Source organism: Lampetra planeri, chromosome 65 (genome assembly GCF_965212315.1).
Source record: "Lampetra planeri chromosome 65, kcLamPlan1.2.h2, whole genome shotgun sequence".
NCBI classification, from domain to species: Eukaryota; Metazoa; Chordata; class Hyperoartia; order Petromyzontiformes; family Petromyzontidae; genus Lampetra; species Lampetra planeri.
This window is the reverse complement of record NC_136171.1, coordinates 2470974-2494526: the sequence shown is the minus strand read 5'-3', so window position 1 is coordinate 2494526 and position 23553 is coordinate 2470974.

Genomic DNA, 23553 nt, shown 5'->3' with positions numbered 1-23553 from the left:
CCTCCCCCCCCGCCCTGAGTTTGATTCCCTGCCACGGCGGTCACGGGCACCATCGTGTCCACGTCTGTTGCTGGCGATTGCTTAAGAACAGCGATGTTGGGACCGCAGCACTCGTCCCGTCTGTCCGTCCAGGCAGCCAGACAGTCAGCAAAACTTGACGTATGCATAATATGGCAAGGTGATACGGTGCTGCTGCTGTAGCTTTGGTCGGACTGCACAAGTACAATTAACAATAGCATATAGATTTTTATATTCTTGGTTCTTTCGGTAAAGTCACGTAGAAGGGAAATAATAAAATAATAAAAATAAAACATAATAAGATAAAACATTCTCACGACGTTTCGGCCACAACGCAAGCAGCCGATATTGTTTTAACTCGAACACGTTCATACTCTTAGGTTCTTTCGGTAAAGTCACGTAGGTAAAAATAGTAACAATAAAATAAAATAATAAATGAAAATAACTACATTAAATCACGACGTTTCGGAAGCAACACAAGCCTCCGTCATCAGGTGTAACTGCTCCAGTAAAATTACTGTAGCGTGTGAGAACACGTTCATTAAAAATAATTACTCCACTGTGTGCGGTCGGAATTAAAAAAAAATAAATGTGTATAACAAGAGGCGACGTTTCGGGCAATGGCCCTTTTCGCACAGCGCGTAGAGGAGAAAGGACCAGAGGAGGTTGAGTGGTGCCGCGGCCTCCAGCGCTCCCTAAAAACTCCGTGGGGCCAGGGATCTGAATGCATTTTTTTTCATGGACAAATGTTTTTTCCTTGATGCACGAGATCTTTAACGTCCTCCGTGCGTGAAGCAGACGGCACGCAGCGGTTGTTGTTGTTTGTTGTGGTTGTTGTTGTGGTTGTTGTTGTTGTGGTGGTAATTAGCACGGTAGCGTAGCGGTTAGCGCTACGCTGCGCTATGAGCCCGGCGTCCCGAGTTCGATTCCCGCTCGCGGCCAATACCGGGGTCGATTATCTGAACCGGCCCTGGGCCTCCCCTAGGTCGACTCAGCCTCGAATGAGTACCTGGTGCGGTGTGTATTAAACATCGCCACTGGGGAGACAAAGGCGGCCGGGCGTGGTGCTGGCCACCCACCCCCTCGTGTGCTGTGCCGGCCTTCATGGGCGCACGCTAACAGCACTTGCCCCGACAGTCTGTTAAGGCTACAATGGGGGATATTTGTCTTTGTTTGGTTAACACATCAGAAGTGGCGGTATTAACCAGGGCGGCCGCTGGTTTCGACAGCCGCGAACCTCCACGCGGCTACAAGAAGCGAGGAACGAGTCAATGCCACCCCCACCTCCTCCAAGCTGCACTGACCAGGGTGGTGAAGTATGGTCAAACGACCTCCCAGGGCACGATGCGACGTCAATCACTGGGGCGGTGGGTGGCTGTGGCTGTGGCTGGGGGGGAGCGGTGGCGCAGCGGTTAGCGCGGGGCCACCCCTTAGGTCGACTCAGCCTCGAATGATGGCGAGGGTTCGTTAGAGGCTACACGGGGCGTCTTTACTTTTGTGGTGCGTGCGTGATGCCCCTCCAACCCCCCCACCTCCACCCCCCCCCACCTCCACCCCCCCCCACCTCCACCCCCCCACCGACACCACCCCACCTCCACCCCCCCCATCCACCACGCCACCTCCACCCCCCCCCCACCTCCACCCCCCCACCGACACCACCCCACCTCCCCACCTCCACCCCCCCACCTCCACCACCCCCCCTCCACCACCCCACCTCCACCCCCCCACCTCCACCACCCCACCTCCACCACCCCACCTCCACCCCCCCTACCTCCACCCCCCCACCTCCACCACCCCACCTCCACCCCCATCCACCACCCCACCTCCACCACCCCACCACCACCACCCCCCCACCGACACCACCCCACCTCCACCCCTCCACCTCCACCACCCCACCTCCACCACCCCACCTCCACCCCCCCCTACCTCCACCCCCCACCTCCACCTCCACCCCTCCGCACCTTCACCCCCCACCTCCACTCCCCCACCACCCTCCTTCCCCCCCCACCACCATTCCCCCCCACCACCCCCCCTCCCCCCCACCACCCACTCTCCTGCGTCCCCTCCACTCCCAGTTGTAAACAAAGACGAAGCGCCGCCCGAGATAACAAACCTTCAAAGTACACAGAAAATAAATAAATTTAACTCCCCAATCTAGAGGGTGTTAAAAAAGGATGGACCCAATTTCAAAGCAGTATATTTCACGATGTCAACATGTTACAATTACACAAAAAGTTACAAACGGCTTAATGAGTTATCAAGTTTTACTAACCATTTTATAAATGCTCTATGTGCCCTCCACCTGCTGTACGGACAACATCGAGACGATAGTTGAATTCGTCCCAAACGCCTCTCAAAGTGGCTTCTTCCACTGAAGTCACCGCTGCCGTGATTCTGTTTTTGAGGTCATCCAGATTAGTCGCTACTGGTGGCACAAAACTACGGTCTTTGACGTATCCCCACAAGAGAAAGTCGCAGGGTGTGATGACGTCTGGGGCTCTTGGGGGCCAAGAGTGTAGCGCCAAGTCTTGGGGTCCCGTGCGACCTCTCCAACGTTGAGGCAGCGCGTCTTGCGAATGACTGAGGCTAGGGGCTGTTTGTGCGCTGGGAGAGGCATCTTGCGGTAATCATTTGAAACTCTATGCCCCGCCCTCTCTATGCCCCGCCCTCTCTATGCCCCGCCCTCTCTATGCCCCGCCCTCTCTATGCCCCGCCCTCTCAAGTGGTAAGAGTTTCATTCATGGGCGGTTCGTGGTGGCAGAGATATAGCGATTTAAAATCGGGTCCATCTTTTTAAACACCCTGTATTTACCTTTGCTGCGTCCTCAAAATATGGTTAACGGATCCCCCGCGCCCTCCCATCGTTTCGATGTTTGATGGATGTCATTGACGTTCGATTTACGTCAATTCGACATTCAATTGACGTTGTTTCGACCTTTGATTGACGTTTCGACGTTCGATTTACGTCAATTTGATGTTCGATTGACGTCGTTTCGACGTTCAATTGACGTCGTTTCAACGTTCAATTTACGTCGATTCGACGTTTGATTGACATCATTTCGACGTTCAATTGACATCATTTCGACGTTCAATTGACGTCGATTCGACGTTTGCTTGACATCATTTCGACGTTCAATTGACATCGTTTCAACGTTCAATTTACGTCGATTCGACGTTTGATTGACATCATTTCGACGTTCAATTGACATCATTTCGACGTTTAATTGACGTCGTTTCAACGTTCAATTTACGTCGATTCGACGTTTGATTGACATCATTTCGACGTTCAATTGACGTCGTTTCGACGTTCAATTCACGTCGTTTCGACCTTTGACGTTTCGACGTTCGATTTACGTCAATTCGATGTTCAATTGACGTCGTTTCGACCTTTGACTGACCTTTCGACGTTCGATTGACGTCATTTTGATGTTCGATTGACGTGGTTTCGACATTCGATGGATGGATTTTTACATCTCATTTTCATGCTATCGGCATACCACATTTTCATTGATTTTACCCGAAATTAACTCTATCACTTATGATTGCAAGTTGCTGCGAGTCAGTGACTGCTTTAGTGTTAAAATATGGTGCTGTATTTTTAGGATGGTGTGTTTATAATATAATTAATGTAGATATCCACATTTATTTAATATTTTTCTTCTGCAGTTTTTATTGAAAATGCAATATTTGATATCTCAAAAACCTGATGCCAGATTTGGAATCAGCACCCCAAAATTACCTTAAAATCGTTGGAATACCTTATGCCAGAAAAAGTGTGTTGACCAGTGAATTATCAGTGTGGTTTTTTTTGCATTCTGACTGCAAGTATTGTGGTTAATGTAAACATGATTCCTTGAAAAAAGGTTTCAGTTTTGTCGCCAAAAAAGGGGGAAAAAACCCTATAATTATTATTATTATTTCCCCTAATATACAGGTGAGTCATATTTGGTAATTTTAGATGTTTTATTGCGATTTCGCCCACCGAGTGTGACCGTGGGACCAGTAATACAAGGGCCCCCTATTGACGCCGCTAATACCCGGCCATAAAGCGCCGCCCGACCCTAAACGATCAACCTTGTGGTCTGGCCAAACACCAAACACCGAGCACCTAGCAACCCCCCCCCCCCCAACATCTTACCCCACGCACCCCCAACAATAAACTTACAAACGAAACAAATCAGCACTGGCACTTGTCCACCCAAGGTATTTATTGTCTGGAAATTGCTTTCGAATTGAAGGAAGGACGCAATATCCTGCCGCTCAATGCAGGGTCCGCTTTGGGCGCGATACCCCGACGTTTCGGTCCACGTAGCTTCTTCAGTTCCCGTCCGTACCCCCTCCACAAAACTCCAACGCACCCCCGCAAAATAAAAACGGACCGGGAAAATTTGGGTGCTGGAGCGGAACGTCGGACATCGCCCTCCGAACAGCGACTCCTTGGCTGGGCAGAGAATGCCAACCTTTGCTCGTAACCACGGCAGCGCGTTGCTAAACTTAGCGCTCACACAAAGCTACGTTCGCCACGGTGATAAGGATGACGGCGATGATACCATGGTGCCAGAGAGCTTTATCTCGTCCGACCATTGGAGAAACTGTTGTTGTTCATGAGCGCCTATTCGGACTGGCCGGTCCCGTGCCTCCCGATTAGCATGGCTGGCTACGTACGGCGTGAAAGAAGTTCAACGGGCATACATCATTAGGGGCCGTCCATAAATGACGTCACGCGATTTTAGACGATTTTTTACCCCCCCCCCTCGTCACACGGCGTCACAAAAAGTCACACCCCCCCCTCAAATATGACGTCACAAAGCTCTGCCCCCCCCCCCAAAATATAAAACATGCTTCAAATCGCTTTAAACTATTGTCATTGTAGTGCGTATTTAATGTGGCGCTGCACTTTGATGTTGTAGGAGAAAACATTTATAAAAAAGTCTATTTAATTAAGTGGAACGTGTTGTCTATATTGATTTAAAGTTGCGTATTTTGATGTGACGTCACGTTTCTAACCCCCCCCCCCTCGTCACACATCGTCACAAATGTCTGACCCCCCCCCCTTTGGTGCGTGACGTCATTTATGGACGGCCTCTTAAGATAACACATGGGTGGGTGGGTGAGCGTTATGGGTGGAGAGTCGAGTTCGATGCCCGCTCACAGACATTATATGAACCAGGTCTTGGGCCTCCCCTAGGTCGACTCAACCGTAAATGAGTGTCTGATGTTGTTTTGTATATATCCGTACTGGGGAGACAAAGGCGGCTAGGCGTGGTGCTGGCCACATCACCTCCGTTTTGTGGCGTGCGGGCATGATTGGTCCTGCTCGCTATCGGCACTGCATCTCTAGGTGCCAGAATAAAGGTGATTTGAGATAATTACTCAGGAAGGAAGTGATTACAGAGGAAATGTAACGCAGTAAATGCAATGTACACACTCACCCACTCGCCCACTCACTCGCCTATTCACTCAATCACCCGCCCACTCACCAACACAATCACCGATCGATTCCTCCGCTCATTTAACCAACTCACTCACCCAATGCAATCGAGAAAGACAATACAAACGAGACAGAACAATACAAACGAGACAGAACAATAAAAACGAGACAGAACAATGCAAACGAGACAGAACAATACAAACGAGACAGAATAATACAAACGATACGGAAGAATACAAACGAGAAAGAACAATACAAAAGAGACAGAACAATACAAACGAGACGGAACAATACAAACGAAACGGAACAATACAAACGAAACAGCACAATACAAACGAGACAGAACAATACAAACGAGACGGAACAATACAAACGATACAGAACAATACAAACGAGACAGAACAATACAAACGAGATAGAACAATACAAACGAGACAGAACAATACAAACGAGTCAGAACAATAGAAACGAAACAGAACAATACAAACGAGACAGAACAATACAAACGAGTCAAAACAATAGAAACGAGACAGAACAATACAAACGAGACAGAACAATAAAAACAAGACAGAACAATACAAACGAGACAGAACAATACAAACGAGTCAGAACAATACAAACTAGGCAGAACAATACAAACGAGACAGAACAATACAAACGAGGCAGAACAATACAAACGAGACAGAACAATGCGAATGGGCCAGGGCTCGTATTTGTTGTCAGGGCGAGTATTTTAAGTTATGCCCCAGGGCGAGTATTGATCGTTATGCCCCCAGGGCTCGTGTGTGGAGTTTATGCCCCCAGGGCTTATGTGTGGAGTTTATGCCCCCAGGGCTAATGTGTGGAGTTATGCCCCCAGGGCTAATGTGTGGCGTTTATGCCCCCAGGGCTCATGTGTGGAGTTATGCCCCCAGGGCGAGTATCGGGGCTTTAGGGCCGTGGTGTCACGATGCGTGCGAGGTGAAGGGCTGGGCAGGTGAAGGGCTGGGTAGGTGAAGGGCTGGACAGCTGAAGGGCTGGGTAGGTGAAGGGCTGGGTAGGTGAAGGGCTGGGCAGGTGAAGGGCTGGGCAGGTGAAGGGGCGGGGCAGGTGAAGGGCTAGGCAGGTGAAGGGCTGGGTAGTTGAAGGGCTGGGCAGGCGGTGCCGTCCTGAGCCGCCCTCCTACTGCGCTATCGGCCCTGGGGGGGCGGGGGGGGCGGGGGGTGGTACCGCTGCGCGTGCGTCAGCAGCAGCGGCGGCGGTCACCGCTTTACAGCCCCCACCCCATCCCCCCACCACCCCCCCACCACTAGAATAGAGACGCGATGCGCGGTTATTCTGGGACAGCTGTGGCAGAGGAGGTGTCCACTCGCCCAGAATACCGCGCGCTCACCTTTGTATCCCCATCATCACCCCCTCCCCCCCCTTCCCCCCCTCCCTTCCCTCCCTCCCCTCCCTCCTAGCCACCGTTGTGATGATGATGAGAGAGACACGCAAACTCCAAATATACAGCAGCAGGCGTCAGGGTCGGGATCGAACCCATGACCTCCTGTACACCAGGCGAGGTAGTTAACATCTCCTAGCCACCGTGATTATGATGAGAGAGAGACGCAAACTCCAAATGTAGAGCAGGCATCAGGATCGAACTCACGACCTCCTGTAAACCAGGCGAGGTAGTTAACATCTCCTAGCCACCGTGATGACGATGAGAGAGACGCAAACTCCAAATATACAGCAGACATAAGGGTCGGGATCGAACTCACGACCTCCTGCAGACCAGGAGAGGTAGCTAACATCTCGTAGCAACCGTGATGACGATGCCATCGGTTAATGGAGCAGAGGTGTGTGACCTCCCTCCCCCCTCGAAATTCTGTGTGAATCTTGTTTGAACGTTACTTTAACACGTAGGCTTTCGCGACCAATATTATTCACAATAAAGGTTTTTTTGGATGGATTGTGTAAATACGAATGCGTCGTAATCCTCCACCACATGACAACAGCCTGCAAGGTTTGTCACGTAAACAACTTTTAAATAGTTATGGATTTCTTCTCCAATACATCGGTGGGCTGAAGTACACTATACACTACACTGCTATACACTACACTGCTTTACACTACACTGCTATACACTACACTGCTATACACTACACTCCTATACACTACACTACTATACACTACATTGCTATACACTGCACTATACACTACGATACACGAATATACACTACTCTACTATACACTACACTGCTTTACACTACACTACTATACACTACAATACTATACACTACACTACTATACACTACACTGCTATACACTACAATACTATACACTACACTGCTTTACACTACACTATACACTACACTATACACTACGATACACTATACACTATACTCTACACTACTCTATTATTAACCTCCATTATCTCTATTACGGATGAAAATAAAGAATGCACTTGAAATTAAGATCGCTCACGATTTGTGTGTATCTATATCGGTATTTACGACCGGCCATCAGTCTCGCGTGACGTGTGCAAGTGCTTACACCACGACGTCCGCTATCGGTGTCGCCACCGACGTATCTGTGATTGTTTCGCCAAATATCTGCACTGTGGGTGTGACATTTGTACCGAGGCCCGTGAGGTGGGTCGTTGCTGATGAAATGAAGACTTTGTATCTGGTGATCCCCCCGGGGTCGTCAACCTGTGAACTCCAGAGCCGCTGCTTGTTGGTGACAATTTTGTTTGTGAAGGGACCCACCAGCGTATCGTGTTCACCACCGCCGCCGCCATCATCACGGTGCATTGATGGGGTTTTTTAAAAAAAATCGAATTTGGGGGGGGGGGGGGGAAATCTCTTCTTGTTATGTTGGTTGCCAAACCCTGATCATGTCTATTGTGCAGTGTTGAGTCTGTGGGCAGTGTTGAATCTATGGGCAGTGTTGAGTCTGTGGGCAGTGATGAGTCAATGGGTAGTGTTGAGTCTATGGGCAGTGTTGAGTCTGTGGGCAGTGATGAATCTATGGTGCAGTGTTGAGTATATGGGCAGTAAGGAGTCTATGGGCAGTGTTGAGTCTATGGGCAGTGCTGAGTCTATGGGCAGTGTTGAGTCTATGGGCAGTGCTGAGTCTATGGGCAGTGTTGAGTCTATGGGGCAGTGATGAGCCAATTGGCAGTGTTGAGTCTATGGACAGTGTTGAGTCTATGGGCGGTGATGAATATATGGGCAGTGTTGAGTCTATGGGGCGGTGATGAGTCAATGGGCAGTGCCGAGTCTATGGTGCAGTGTTGAGTCTATGGACAGTGTTGAGTCTATGGGTGGTGATGAATATATGGGCTGTGTTGAGTCGATAGACAGTGATGAGTCTATGGGCAGTGTTGAGTCTATGGGGCAGTGATGAGTCAATGGGCAGTGCCGAGTCACGCCGTATTTACTGCCCCGTCTATTTCACATCGTGACGTTAAAGATCCAGTGACGTCACCGTGACGTCCCAGTGACGTCGGGAGGGGGAGGATCCGAGGTGTGACCGCCGTGCTTGTGCCCCCTGCCATACCAAACAAATGTTCGAGGAGGTAAATATTTCATTGTCGTCAGTTAAATGTGTCTTGCTTTATCATCATCACGACCCCATGGGGCAGATAACTCTATAATCGTAGAGGTGTCCACTGCACCTATCGTCATTTGTCGTTACCAATCTCCTCTGTCTTGTAGTGGCAAGTTTGTGGTCATATCCTCGTTGGCACCAATCTCTTGTGCCGCTGTTAGGTGTTCCACTGTTTGTCCGTATGTCCGTTGATCTTTTGACCTAAAACTTTCGTCACTGCAAGAATTCATATTCTTTGGTTCTTTCGGTAAAGTCACGTCGATAAGGCAAAGTTGTGAATATGTGTGTCTGTTCAAAATGTTTAGCGTACTTCCCGACATGCAACAAACTGGAAATTTGCCACGTGGGTACTTTCCAGACTGTACACCATGCAAAAATTATAAAAATACACTTTTTTGGGGGGGGGAGCTCAATAATGCAAATATGTTTTGCACGGCAGGTAAGCTGTGACGTCACATCTGTCACGTGACCCGCGCTTGTGGAAGCGTCACGCATTGTAGTGTAGTGGTTAGCGCTACGCTGCGCTACGAACCCGGCAACACCGAGTTCGATTTTCGCTTACAGCCACCACCGGTGACGATTATTTGAACCGGTCCTGGGCCTCCCTTAGGTCGACTCAGCCTCAAACGAGTAACTGGTGTGTGGTGTGTGAACATCGCCACTGGGGAGACAAAGGCGGCCGGGTGTGGTGAATCCAAGTCCCGGGTAGTACAGCTAGTATAACAATAAAAAAAGTGAATAAAAATATCACGACGTTTCGATCGCATCACATGACGACCGCTTGTGTTGCGATCAAAACGTCGCGATATTTTTATTCACTTTATTTTTATTATTATAGGTTTACTATTTACGTGACTTTACCGAAATAACCAAATAATATGTTGATCTTATTTTGCACCGTACGTAGCCAACCCTGCGAACAACCATCATCACGATCCCATGGGGCACATGGACCGCAGTGGGAGGTCTATCCACTGCACATTTCGTCATTTTTTTCAGCCAATATGCGTCAAGTGGTGGGCCACATCTTTTTGGCAGCAATCTGCTTGTGTCTCTGCTAGGTCTTCCTCTGTACGCGTGTGTACACATTCTCGAAGTGTGTGTGTACACCTTCGTTTGTGAGATGTTTAATCGTTAGCAGCAGCATCAGCAAACAGACACCAACAGGCAGTATAAATGAGACGACACGTATCTACGTATGCATGTTGAACTCCTGTCGCAACGTACGTAGCCGACCCTGCTAATCATCATCACCACGATCCCATGGGGCGGATAGCCCCGTAGGTGTCCCCTGCACATTCCGCCAATAGTTGTCTCCACGTTCCTCTCTGTCTTGTGCCAATATGGCTCAAGTAGTGGCCGGATCTTCCTGGAACAAATCTCGTGCGAGAGAAGTCGTCGTCAAGCCATCGTCTCTTCCTTCCATTTTTTCCAAACAACAACTGAAACACTTTTAATTGAACCCTGTTGTTCTCCATCCTACTACAAACGTGTCTAATTAGTACAATGGGACCTTTTCTGCCAGCATCAAAGTATGAATAGGTGTTTACCACTTCTGGCAATAAAACGGGAGTTGTGTTAAGATATTCTTGGTTATTTCGGTAAAGTCACGTAGAAGTGAAATAATAAAATAATAAAAATATAAAACATACACATTTCCACAGCAAGAAAATTTTGATGATTGCTTGTGTTGCAGTCGAAACGTCGTGAGAATTTTTATCGTTTAATATTTTAATTATTTTATTATTTCTCTTCTACGTGACTTTACCGAAGGAACCAAGAATATGAATCCCTGCAGTCACGAAAGCTTTAAATCAAAATTGTGTTAAGATGTTCAACCGCCAAATAGAAACCTTTTGCGAGGAATCAAGTTACTGCATTAACCACACGCAGTGCTTGTGGTGAACGTGCAAACAAACGCGCTATCATAATCTACGCAATTGTCTTTGAGACTGATTGGCCTACACCCAGAGATAGCAGCCATCTTTATGGCCTTGTCTCACCAGTGTCAGACCAGAGAACGCCAATAGGCGAACAGTGCTCAAGGCAATGCAAGTTTTGAAATGGCGCCAGTTGTTGGTGCTCGTCACTGCCTGCATCATCAGCGTCGTCATCATCATCATCGTCATCAGGTTGTTGTTGTCTCCTTGGTCTGTGTGCAACCTTTGATTTTTAGCTGATAGGTAATAAAAAAAAGAGTCGACGATTATCACCAAACGTGTGCGCACGCAACCGCACCCAGGCTGTATTCTACTTGTTTTTTATTTCAAGAAGTTCTAAGTTAACATTTTACAGCACGGAGTAAAAGATTACGCAACGGGGTGGAGGGAGGGGGGGGTCAAGGCACATCTATCTTATCTCATCAAGGATTAATACGCGTTCGTTGTTAATCGAGGACACTTTACATTTAATCATCATTACCTGTGTGGGTTTGGTGATTTGTGCCTGACGCTCTGTCGCGTCGCTGGGTAGGCCGTGTGGATTTTCATGCGGTTTTAAATGTTGTTATTGACATTTCAACTGATTATGAGTTCGTTGCTAGGAGACTAATGCATTTTCCCCCCCACTAAATTAAACTGGCGCCCGCTGTTGATTCAAGCCAAATGTGCGTCCCTTGTTTTTGTAATTTATCTGTATCGATTTGCACACCGTTACAGAATAATAATAATTAAGAGTATGTTCGTCAATTTACACAAAATGTGATATACAGAGACATTTTTGACTAAGTAATAATAATTCCATCTAGATTGAATAATTACATCTACATTGCGGCTTTTCATCAAGGATCTCAAAGCGCTGTACAGGGCACAGCAGCAGACACTCAGCAAAAATACATTCAAAACACAATTTTCTAAATGAACTAAAAGTTTAACAAGTGGAAGAGTATACATAGGTTTTAAGGCGCATTTAAAAAAAATTTCCACAGACTCAGAGATCACTGATATCTTGTGGAAGAATGTTCAATAGCCTGGGAGCTATATGACGGACAATTACACTGATGATATATATTAAAACTAGCTTTACTACCCGGCTTCGCCCGGGACTTGGATTCTTGTCTTGGATGAATTCACGGCCTACGCGGAGGGTGGGGGGTGGGGATGCGTGACGTCAGCAGGCACATAGCGTGACGCTGCCGAATGCGGGTGACATGACAGAGATGTGACGTCACCGCTCACTTGCGTGCAATATATATTCATTATTACGCCCCCCCTGCCCCCCAAAATACAAAAGTCAAATTTTTATACTTTTTGCATTGTGTACAGTCTGGAAGCTACCCACATGCCCAATTTCAAGTTTGTTGCATGTCGGGAAGTATGCTAAACATTTTGAAGAGACACACATTCACAAATTTCCCTTTTATATATCTAGATATGCAAATGGTACAGGGTTTAGCAAGAAAGGACACGGGGGTGAGAAATTAAGAAGTTAGAGGAAGACTTGAGGTGGTAGAAATCACAAAGAAGATAATATTTTAAATGTTTCTGTACGGCGCCTTCCACCAACTGTCTCAAGGCGCCTTGTAAGAATAAGGACAAGGCAATGCCAAGGGAGACGGAGGAGCTAACCGGAATGAACTCACTTAAGAAGATGTCGTTTTAAGACGAGACTTAGAGAGACGTCCGCACTGTCGGATGAACGAATTGCGAGCGGTAGGGAATTCCTACAGCCATGGCACGGACGCAGCGAGTCGGAGAGAAAAGTCTCCGGTTGCTGCTACTCGCTAACAGCACTTGCCCCAACAGCCTATACTTTTACTAAACAATTTATTTTATTTTACAAGGTAAGGCCCAACTCTCTTTTTCGTAAGCGACCTGGCCACGAATGATAGCTAAACGAAGTGGGTTTATCATCATCTCGTGGAAGTTTATGGCAGCCAAATATTCTAAACATGTGAAGCGTCTCAATATGAAGGGAAAAACCGGAGGGCCCAGAGAAAAATCCACGCGACTACAGGTAGAGAGAGAGAGACACCACAAACTTAAAATATACAGCAGGCGTAAGGGTCGGAATCGAACCCACGACCTCCTGTATACCATGTGAGGTAGTTAACATCTCCTAGCCACCGTGATGATGATGATGAGAGAGAGAGAGAGAAACACCGCAAACTTAAAATATACAGCAGGCATAAGAGTTGGAATCGAACCCACGACCTCCTGTATACAAGGGGAGGTAGTTAACATCTCCTAGCCACCGTGATGATGATGATGATGAGAGAGAGAGAAACACTGCAAACTTAAAATATACAGCAGGCATAAGGGTTGGAATCGAACCCACGACCTCCTGTATACGAGGGGAGGTAGTTAACTTCTCCTAGCCACCGTGATCATTATGAGAGAGAGACACGCAAACTCCAAATATACAGTAGGCGTCAGGGTCGGGATCGAACCCACAACCTACTGTAGACCAGGCAAGGTAGTTAACATCTCCTAGCCACCGTGATGATGATGAGAGAGAGAGAGAGAAACACCGCAAACTCCAAATATACAGCAGCAGGCATAAGGGTCGGAATCGAACCCACGACCTCCTGTATACCAGGCGAGGTAGTTAACATCTCCTAGCCACCGCGACGCTTGTGTGGGCTACGCGGGGGATTTGTGGGTACTCTTTCAGCACTGAGTGGCGTTAGGTGGTTGAGCGGTGGGCACGGTGATCAGCGCACACTCTGACCAGCCACCACCTCCAGCACCACCGTCACGCATCACTTGGCATTGCTTCTCACGCAGGAATACAACCGATTTAACAATTTAACAACAGGACGTTGAACAAGGCCACGAGCAATACTGTGCATGCGTTGTCACCGTGCCATTACCAACAGCAATATAAGTAGCTGCTGGGTCTTAATGCTCAACCCGAGCTATTCATATATTTATGCTTGCATTGCCCTCGTACTCGTCGTCTTTTGGCGTTCTTCTCTGGTCTGAGACTGGTGGTATAGTACAAGGCTACGAAAAAGGCTGCTGTCTCTGGTGTAGACCCGTCAGTTTAAAAAAACAATGCCCATATATTATACTGGTCAACAAAAAAAACAATTCTGGCCTGGACTTTTGCAGCTGTTTAGACCAATTTCAGGGTGCTGATTCCAAATCTGATCTCAAATTTGCTTTTCACATCTCATTTTTATACTATCGGCATACCCCATTTTCATTGATTTTACCCGAAATTAACTCTGTCACTTATGATTGCAAGTTGTTGCGAGTCAGTGACTGCTTAAGTATTAAAATATGGTGCTGTATTTTTAGGATAGTGTGTTTATAATATCATTTTATGTAGATATCCACATTTTATTAATATTTTTCTTCCGCAGTTTTTATTGAAAATGCAATATTCGATATCTCAAAAACCTGATGCCAGATTTGGAATCAGCACCCCAAAATGACCTTATTACCGTTGGAACACCTTATGCCAGAAAAAGTGTGTTGACCAGTGTTATTTTAATAAGAGCCATGTCTGCTTGCATGTTCACCACAAGTGTGGTGTGGTTAATGCAGCACTTGATTCCTTGCAAAAGGTATCTATTTGGTGTTTGAACATCTTAACACAACTCCTCTTTCATGGCCAGAAAGGGTAGATGCCTATTCTTATTTTTCATACATAGCTGCTCACCCCGAGATGAAGCTGCTCTGACACGCGCATTGCCCTCGTACTGGTCGTCTTTTCGCGTTGTTCGCTGGTCTGACACTGGTGGTGGGACAAGGCCACAAAAAGGCTGCTGTCTCTCGTGTAGGCCCAATCAGTTTCAAAGACAATGCCCGTGGCATCAAAGTCAATGGCATCAAAGACAATGGCATCAAAGACAATGCCCGTGGCATCAAAGACAATGGCATCAAAGACAATGGCATCAAAGACAATGGCATCAAATACAATGCCCGTGGCATCAAAGACAATGGCATCAAAGACAATTGCATCAAAGACAATGGCATCAAAGACAATGGCATCAAAGTCAATGGCATCAAAGTCAATGCCCATGGCATCAAAGACAATGGGATCAAAGACAATGCCCATGGCGTCAAAGACAATGGCATCAAAGACAATGGCATCAAAGACAATGGCGTCAAAGACAATGGCATCAAAGTCAATGGCATCAAAGTCAATGCCCATGGCATCAAAGACAATGGCATCAAAGACAATGCCCATGGCGTCAAAGACAATGGCATCAAAGACAATGGCATTAAAGACAATTCCCGTGACCTCAAAGGCAATGGCATCAAAGACAATGGTATCAAAGACAATGCCCATGGCATCAAAGTCAATGCCCATGGCATCAAAGACAATGGCATGAAAAGCAATGGCCGTGGCATCAAAGACATCGCCCTCTACTGGCAGCAAACTGATGTACAGGGAGAGATGCCACTGGGGGTGACTTCGGCGAGACCACAGAGCAACCATCGCCCCCTACTGGCAGCAGACTGATGTACAGGGAGAGATGCCACTGGGGGTGACCTCGGCTAGACCACAGAGCAGCCATCGCCCCCCTACTGGCAGAAGACTGATGTACAGGGAGAGATGCCACTGGGGGTGACCTCGGCTAGACCACAGAGGAACCATCGCCCCCTACTGGCAGCAGACTGATGTACAGGGAGAGATGCCACTGGGGGTGACCTCGGCTAGACCACAGAGCAACCATCGCCCCCCTACTGGCAGCAGACTGATGTACAGGGAGATATGCCACTGGGGGTGACCTCGGCTAGACCACAGAGCAGCCATCGCCCTCTACTGGCAACAGACTGATGTACAGGGAGAGATGCCACTGGAGGTGACCTCGGCTAGACCACAGAGCAACTATCGCCCCCTACTGGCAGCAGACTGATGTACAGGGAGAGATGCCACTGGGGTTGACCGAGGCGAGACCACAGAGTAACCATCGCCCCCTACTGGCAGCAGACTGATGTACAGGGAGAGATGCCACTGGGGGTGACCTCGGCTAAACCACAGAGGAACCATCGCCCCCTACTGGCAGCAAACTGATGTACAGGGAGAGATGCCACTGGGGGTGACTTCGGCTAGACCAGGGGTCGGCAACCAAAATAACAAGAAGAGCCATTTCTTTCCAATTCGGTACAAAATTCAGTATTTCAGGAGCCGCAATGCATCTATGTACATACGTACATATCGTCAAGAAGCAGCCAGTAAAGAGCCGCATGCGGCTCCGGAGCCGTAGGTTGCCGACCCCTGGGCTAGACCACAGAGTAACCATCGCCCCCTACTGGCAGCAAACTGATGTACAGGGAGAGATGCTACTCGGGGTGACCTCGGCTAGACCACAGCAATCATCGCCCCCTACTGGCAGCAGATTGATTCACAGGGAGAGATGCCATTGGGGGTGACTGAGGTGAGACCACAGAGGAACCATCGCCACCTACTGGCAGCAGAGTCGCGTCCCAGCGCGATCATGCAAATGAGACTCCTATCCTGGTCTCATGAGTTCACACCTGGGCAGCATGAACCCAAACTTGAAACTGGAAACGATGTCTCTCTGTAGTATCTGTGTGTGTGTGTGTCTATGTATCTCACTGCATCACAGTGTGTATCTGTGGGTCTCTATGAATCTATGTATACATTACTTCTGTATCTATGTATCTCTCTTTATCTCTGTGTGTGTGTCAATGTATCTAACTGCATCACTGTGTGTATCTGTGGGTCTCTATGTATCTATGCACACACGACTTCGGTATCTATGTATCTCTCTGTATGTCTGTGCGTGTCTATTTATCTCACTGCATCTCTGTGTATATTTGTGCGTCACGAAGTATCTCTATGCATCTCAATGCATCCTTCTGTATCTCACTGCATCTCTGTGCCTCTCTATGTATCTCTGTGCGTCTGCAGCGTGTACACAAATCTTTTGGCAACGCGTCGTGATGGGCACTGCTTGGTAAGGGCTGTGTCCGTCCAGCGCTCGCTGAGCTGCATTGGGCATCTGGTTACCCCAACGAAATGCAGCGTTACAAGGTCGCGAATCACGACAGATGTAGTGACATAATGTATGCACTGTCCTTGAAGTTGATTGGTCCTATCAACTCTGATAATGTATGCACTGTCCTTGAAGTTGATTGGTCCTATCAACTTCAAGGACAGTGCATACATTATCAGAGTTATGTTTTTTGTTTGCATTATGGCTGCAGGTATTGTGGTCTATGCAAACATGACTCCTTGTAAAAAAAAGGTGCCAGTTTTGTTGCCAGATAAAAACGTAAAATAAAACAATCATCATATTTTTTACTGGCAAACGAGGTTCCAATGGTCTCTGATCGTTGTTCGTGACCAGGTGGCCGTCACCTGCCCTGGGTCACGCTGTGTAATGTTCCCCGGGTGTTAGTGAGATGAGGAACGGTGGTCACCACCTTATGTACAGTGTTCACGTTGGTTGTTATGCTTTAATGAATAGTGTTGCCTCCAAGTTGAACCCATTACACAGACAAAGTGCGTGCCACAAATGAACCACAGTACCTCGCTGATCTCGTCAAGAAGAATAAAACCGCCATGCGAACTCCTCGCAGCAGCAGCTTTTAACTCGGGCCATCGAACAAAGATGGTCGCCGCATCGAGAGGCACTTGCAGATGCAATATACACCACATTAGTAGAGGTTCTTTTGTGTTAGATCGCGTAAGTATATAAATGTGTCGTTAAAACCCGCCACCACCCAACACAGCCAACTAGTAAAGGGTTGCCACGTAAACAGAACGTGGCCAATTCGTCACTAGCACAGCACTAGTGTATTGTAGTGTAGTATACTAGGACAGCACTAGTGTATGATGTAGTGTATTGTGTATAGTAGTGTAGTGTATTGTGTATAGTAGTGTAGTATATTGTGTATAGTAGTGTAGTGTATAATGTAGTATATTGTATAGTGTAGTGTGTCGTGTAGTGTATAGTAGTATATTGTATAGTGTAGTGTATAGTATAGTGTATAGTGCAATGTATACAGTAGTATATTGTATAGTGTAGTGTATAGTAGTGTAGTGTATAGTGTAGTATATAGTGTAGTATACTCGTACAGCACATCGGTGTGTTGGAGAGCCAAGCCACAACATTTACAATCTGAGTTCGACGTTTCACCAGTAATTACAACTAGCTTCATCAGGCGACAGCCAGATTTGTGGAGAAGTCCACCTGTTTCGTTCCTTATATAGAGACGTAGATGTGGTGACCACGCTTCTGTGCTCTTGCGTACATGATGCATGCGCATTATGCGAGCCCTTTGATCTTGTCCTTCCAGTCCAGAAAATAAGTTCAACACACAGTGCGTACATAGCCACTGCGCCACCGTTACCCTGACTGACCGTAGCCACAACCACACACACACACGTCAGGTTAATTCAGAACTGGAGGAGTAATCTGATGAAAAGATATGAAGCTGGGTGGTCCCCCCTCCCACACACACACACACAGATGTCCAGTAGGTGGCAGCTCGCAACTACGACAAAAATAAAAAAGAGTCCACGAAAGGAATACAAAGGTGAGATGGTGGAAAGTTAAGAAAATCAAGCAGCGAGTGAAGCAAGTGAAGGAATTTCGATTTAAAGCTTTCGTGACTGCAGGGATTCATCTTCTTGGTTCTTTCGGTAAAGTCACGTAGAAGGAGAAAAAAACCCATAATAAAATACAATTCTCACGACGTTTCGGCCACAACGCAAGCAGCCGTCCTCAGGTGAAGAACAGGGCTGTCGGAAAGACAGCGTTTGAATGACGGATCCTTGGGGGGGGGGGGGGGGGGTTACGCTGTCTTTCCGACAGACCTGTTCTTCACCTGAGGACGGCTGCTTGCGTTGTGGCCGAAACGTCGTGAGAATTGTATTTTATTATGTTTTATTTTTATTATTTTATTACTTCCCTTCTACGTGACTTTACCGAAAGAACCAAGAAGATGAATCCCTGCAGTCACGAAAGCTTTAAATCGAAAAAGACAAATAGTTCACTGCTTTAGCCCACCGGTGTGTTGAAGCGTGAAACCACAACATTTACAATTTCTCTGCACCTTTTGAGGAACGCCAATGAAGATATCAATTTCATCCGCTTAATGCGGAGCTTCTCCAATTTTCTGGTTTTAAGAAAAGTATCCTCCCCATAGAGGTGCAGAGATTCGAAGGTAATACCAAATGTACAATACCCCCCCCCGCTCCGCCTCAAATCGTTGCACCTGATGAGTTGATGAGTTAATGATGACGTCACCCTGCTGCTGCTCTAATTAAGACCGGGAGCCAGAGCAGAGCCGCACCATTCTGGCGAATTGCCCGATGATGCTGGATGCAATTACCAGCGAAACGTCGTACTCAAAAATTGTAAATCTTGTGGTTTCACGCTTCAACACACCGGTGGGCTAAAGCAGTGAACTATTTGTCTTTTGTCAACGTGACACTTTTTTGCTGATTGGCCGTGTCGGGTGGTGGAAGGTTATGACACATATATAAATAACGCGAACTAACCCAAAAACGTTGATTATGAGTGTTGAGTCTATGGTGCAATGTTGAGTCCATGGTGCAGTGTTGAGTCTATGGGCAGTGTTGGGTCTATGCGCAGTGATGAGTCTATGGTGCAGTGTTGAGTCTATGGTGCAGTGTTGAGTCTATGGGCAGTGTTGAGTCCATGGTGCAGTGTTGAGTCTATGGTTCAGTGTTGAATCCATGGTGCAGTGTTGAGTCTATGGGCAGTGTTGAGTGTATGGGCAGTGTTGCTTCTGCAGGGCGATGGTTTACGGGGAAAGTTAACCGGTTGTTGCCGTGCAAGAGTCCCAGCAGCGCTTGTAAAATGGCATCGCCACGTGATCTCGTGTTTGCATTCGAGGACAATTATCGGTCGTAAAGTCGCCGCCCTCGTCATTGTTTTCGTTGTAACATCGCGTCCCATGAAGATGCTGCGTCTTGCTGATTTGTCTCACCCCCCCTCCACTCCCACATGGTACCTGCTGGTGGTGGGGGGGGGTTTGGTTCCGTGATCTCTTGCCAGCCAGCGTGATGGCCTCGAAAGTGCACCTAGCCTGGCACAAGCGCCGTTGTGTCGTCACTGCCACGTGTTGTTCCCCCCCCCCCTTCTCTATCTCTCTGTCTGAGCGTCTTGTAATCTCCGGGTGAATTGTAATCTATGTGCTTACGTGTATAGGGACAGAGTTAATATTTAAGACAATGAGATTAATGCGACGGCGTGTTATGTTACGTCACTGGCAGTTCAACTGGGTGTGCCGTGGTGGCTAGGAGATGTTGACTACCTCGCCTGGTACGCAGGAGGTCGTGGGCTCGATCTCACGGTGGCTAGGAGATGTTAACTACCTCGCCTGGTCTACAAGAGGTCGTGGGTTCTATCCCGACCCTGACGCCTGCTGTATATTTGGAGTTTGCGTCTCTCTCATCTTCATCACGGTGGCTAGGAGATGTTAACTACCTCGCCTGGTATACATGAGCTCGTGGGCACGATCCCACGGTGGCTAGTAGATGTTAACTACCTCGCCTGGTATACAGAAGGTCGTGGGCTCGAACCCACGGTGGCTAGGAGATGTTAACTACCTCGCCTGGTATACAGGAGGTCGTGGGTTCGATCCCGACCCTGACGCCTGCTGTATATTTGGAGTTTGCGTCTCTCTCATCTTCATCACGGTGGCTAGGAGATGTTAACTACCTCGCCTGGTCTACAGGAGGTCGTGGGTTCGATCCCGACCCTGACACCTGCTGCTGATATGAACGTCCACGCGATGATCATGATAATGGTAATCCACTTCGCGGTTCTATCATTTGTGGTGGTCAGGGTCGCTTTCTAAAAAAAAAAGTTTCGCATCTTAATGGGGGCCTTAGTTGGTAGCATAAAAGATAGATAGTTCATATTCTTGGTTCTTTCGGTAAAGTCACGTAGAAGGGAAATAATACAATAATAAAAATAAAACATAATAAAATAATTCTCACGACGTTTTGGCCACAACGCAAGCAGCCGTCCTCAGGTGAAGAACAGGTCTGTCGGAAAGACAGCGTCTACGTGACTTTACCGAAAGAACCAAGAAGATGAATCCCTGCAGTCACGAAAGCTTTAAATCGAAAGATAGTTCATAGTTGTATCGTAAACTCTCATGGTGCCAGCGTGTTCATTACCACTGCGCCCGGTCGAAAACAACATCGGCGTCTCGATGCTGACGAGTTCAATTTTAGTGGAAGCCTCATCGAATACACGGCACTCGCTCGCTGTGGAACAGAGAGAGAGACAGACGGAGGAAAAGCCACAGAGTGTGCACTGTGTGCATGTTGGATCGCACCGTATGTAGCCACACGTGCCATGGGTCTATGTGGGTCTCTGTGTGATAATTGGTTCTTTACCCTTCTATCTGGCAACAAAACTGACACCTTTGTACAAGGAGTCACGTTTGCATAGACCGCAATACCTGCAGTCATAATACAAACAAAAAAAAACATAACTCTGATAATGTGCACTGTCCTTAAAGTTGATTGATCCACACCCGAGACAGCTTTTCTTAGAGCCTAGTCTCATATGGGTTGGACCAGATGACGCCAAAAGGCGCGTCCCTGAGGCGCGCCTTTTGGCGTCATCTGGTCCAACCCATATGAGACTAGGCTCTAAGAAAAGCTGTCTCGGGTGTGGATCAATCAACTTTAAGGACAGTGCACATTATCAGAGTTATGTTTTTTTGTTTGTATTATGACTGCAGGTATTGCGGTCTATGCAAACGTGACTCCTTGTAAAAAGGTGTCAGTTTTGTTGCCAGATAGAAGGGTAAAGAACCAATTATCATATTTTTACTGGCAAATGAGGTTCCCATAGTGGGTCTCTGTGTGTCTGTGTCTCTATGTATGTGTGCATGTTGAATTTCTTTTGCACCGTACGTAGCCAAACATGTCATGAGTCTCTGTGGGTCCCTGTGGGTCTGGGTGTCTGGGTCTCTATGTACGTGTGGATGTTGAATCTCTTTTGCACCGTACGTAGCCACACGTGCCATGAGTCTCTGTGGGTCTCTGGGTGTCTGTGTCTCTATGTACGTGTGCATGTTGAATTTCTTTTGCACCGTACGTAGCCAAACATGTCATGAGTCTCTGTGGGTCCCTGTGGGTCTGGGTGTCTGTATCTCTATGTACGTGTGGATGTTGAATCTCTTTTGCACCGTACGTAGACACACGTGCCATGAGTCTATGTGGGTATCTGGGTGTCTGTGTCTCTATGTATGTGTGCATGTTGAATCTCTTTCGCACCGTACGTAGCCAAACGTGCGATGGGTCCATGTGTGGGTCTCTGTGGGTCTGTGTGTCTGTGTTTCTATGTATGTATGCACGTTGAATTTCTTTTGCACCGTACGTAGCCAACCGCGCTAATCGGAGGTGCGGTGGGGGAGGGGGGGATGACAACAAACACAACAACAACAAGAAGTTTCGATTGAAAGCTTTCGTGACTGCAGGGATTCATCTTCTTGGTTCTTTCGAAACAACAAGAAGCTGTTCTAAAGAAGTGAGTTTCCAATCTAACGGAGCGGGAGAGGCAGAGAAAATCAAAGGCCTTTTGCGGTCTGTGCTTATCAACTTGTGACTATATGCACATATTTGATTATATATCTAAATGTAAATAAACCTCGAAAAACACAGGTGTATGACACTGGCCACAAAAGACAAAGGTCCCCTGTGTAACCTGAACAGACTGTTGGGGCAAGTGCTGTTAGCGAGCACCTATGAATGCCGGCACGGCACACGAGGAGGTGGGTGGCCAGCACCACGCCCGACCGCCTTTGTCTCCCCAGTGGCGATGCCCACGCACCACTGCACCGGGTAACTCTTTTGAGGCTGAGTCGACCTAGGCGAGGCCCATCACCGGTTCAGATGATCGTCACCGTGTGGCCACACAAAGACAAAGGTGATCTCCGTGCAGCCTGTTAACAGAATGTTGGTGTGTGGGGGGGGTGGGGGGGGGCGAATGTTGCTTGCGAGAAGCAGCACTTGCCGACTACGAACGCCGGCGTTGTGGCACACGAGGGGGACGAGGTTGGGTTGGGGTTGGGGGCAGAGGTCGCAACCCGGTACCCGATACCCGGCTACCCGTACCCGGGTACCCGTTTGCGACCCTGGTGCGACCGGGTACGGGTAGGCCGTGAGTCACTGGTGAGTCACCGTTTGTCACTCATTTCCCAACGTCTTGTCTCTTCTCACAATTCAAGTTCCTAGAATCAACCCACCCGCGCCTGCAACATGGCTTCATCCCAGAGGTCGCAATCAGGTACCCGATACCCGTACTCTACCCGTACCCGGCCGGGTACGGGTAGAGTACCCGTACCTTACCCGTACCCGGCAGGGTACCCGGCAGGGTACGGGTAGGGTACGGGTACGGCCGGGTACGGGTAAGGAATCAAAACCCGTTTGCGACCTCTGGTTGCGGTTGGCCAGCAATCACGACCACCCGCGCCACGCCACCACGCACGATGCGGCGGCGGTACACACGCGAAATCTTGACCGTGACCTTTTTGAACTTTTTTTTTGCCGCAGGGACGTCTCTGAACTTTGCTCCGGGTGGTGATCTGTGGGCGCTATCGGCACGCCGTGTCGCCGCC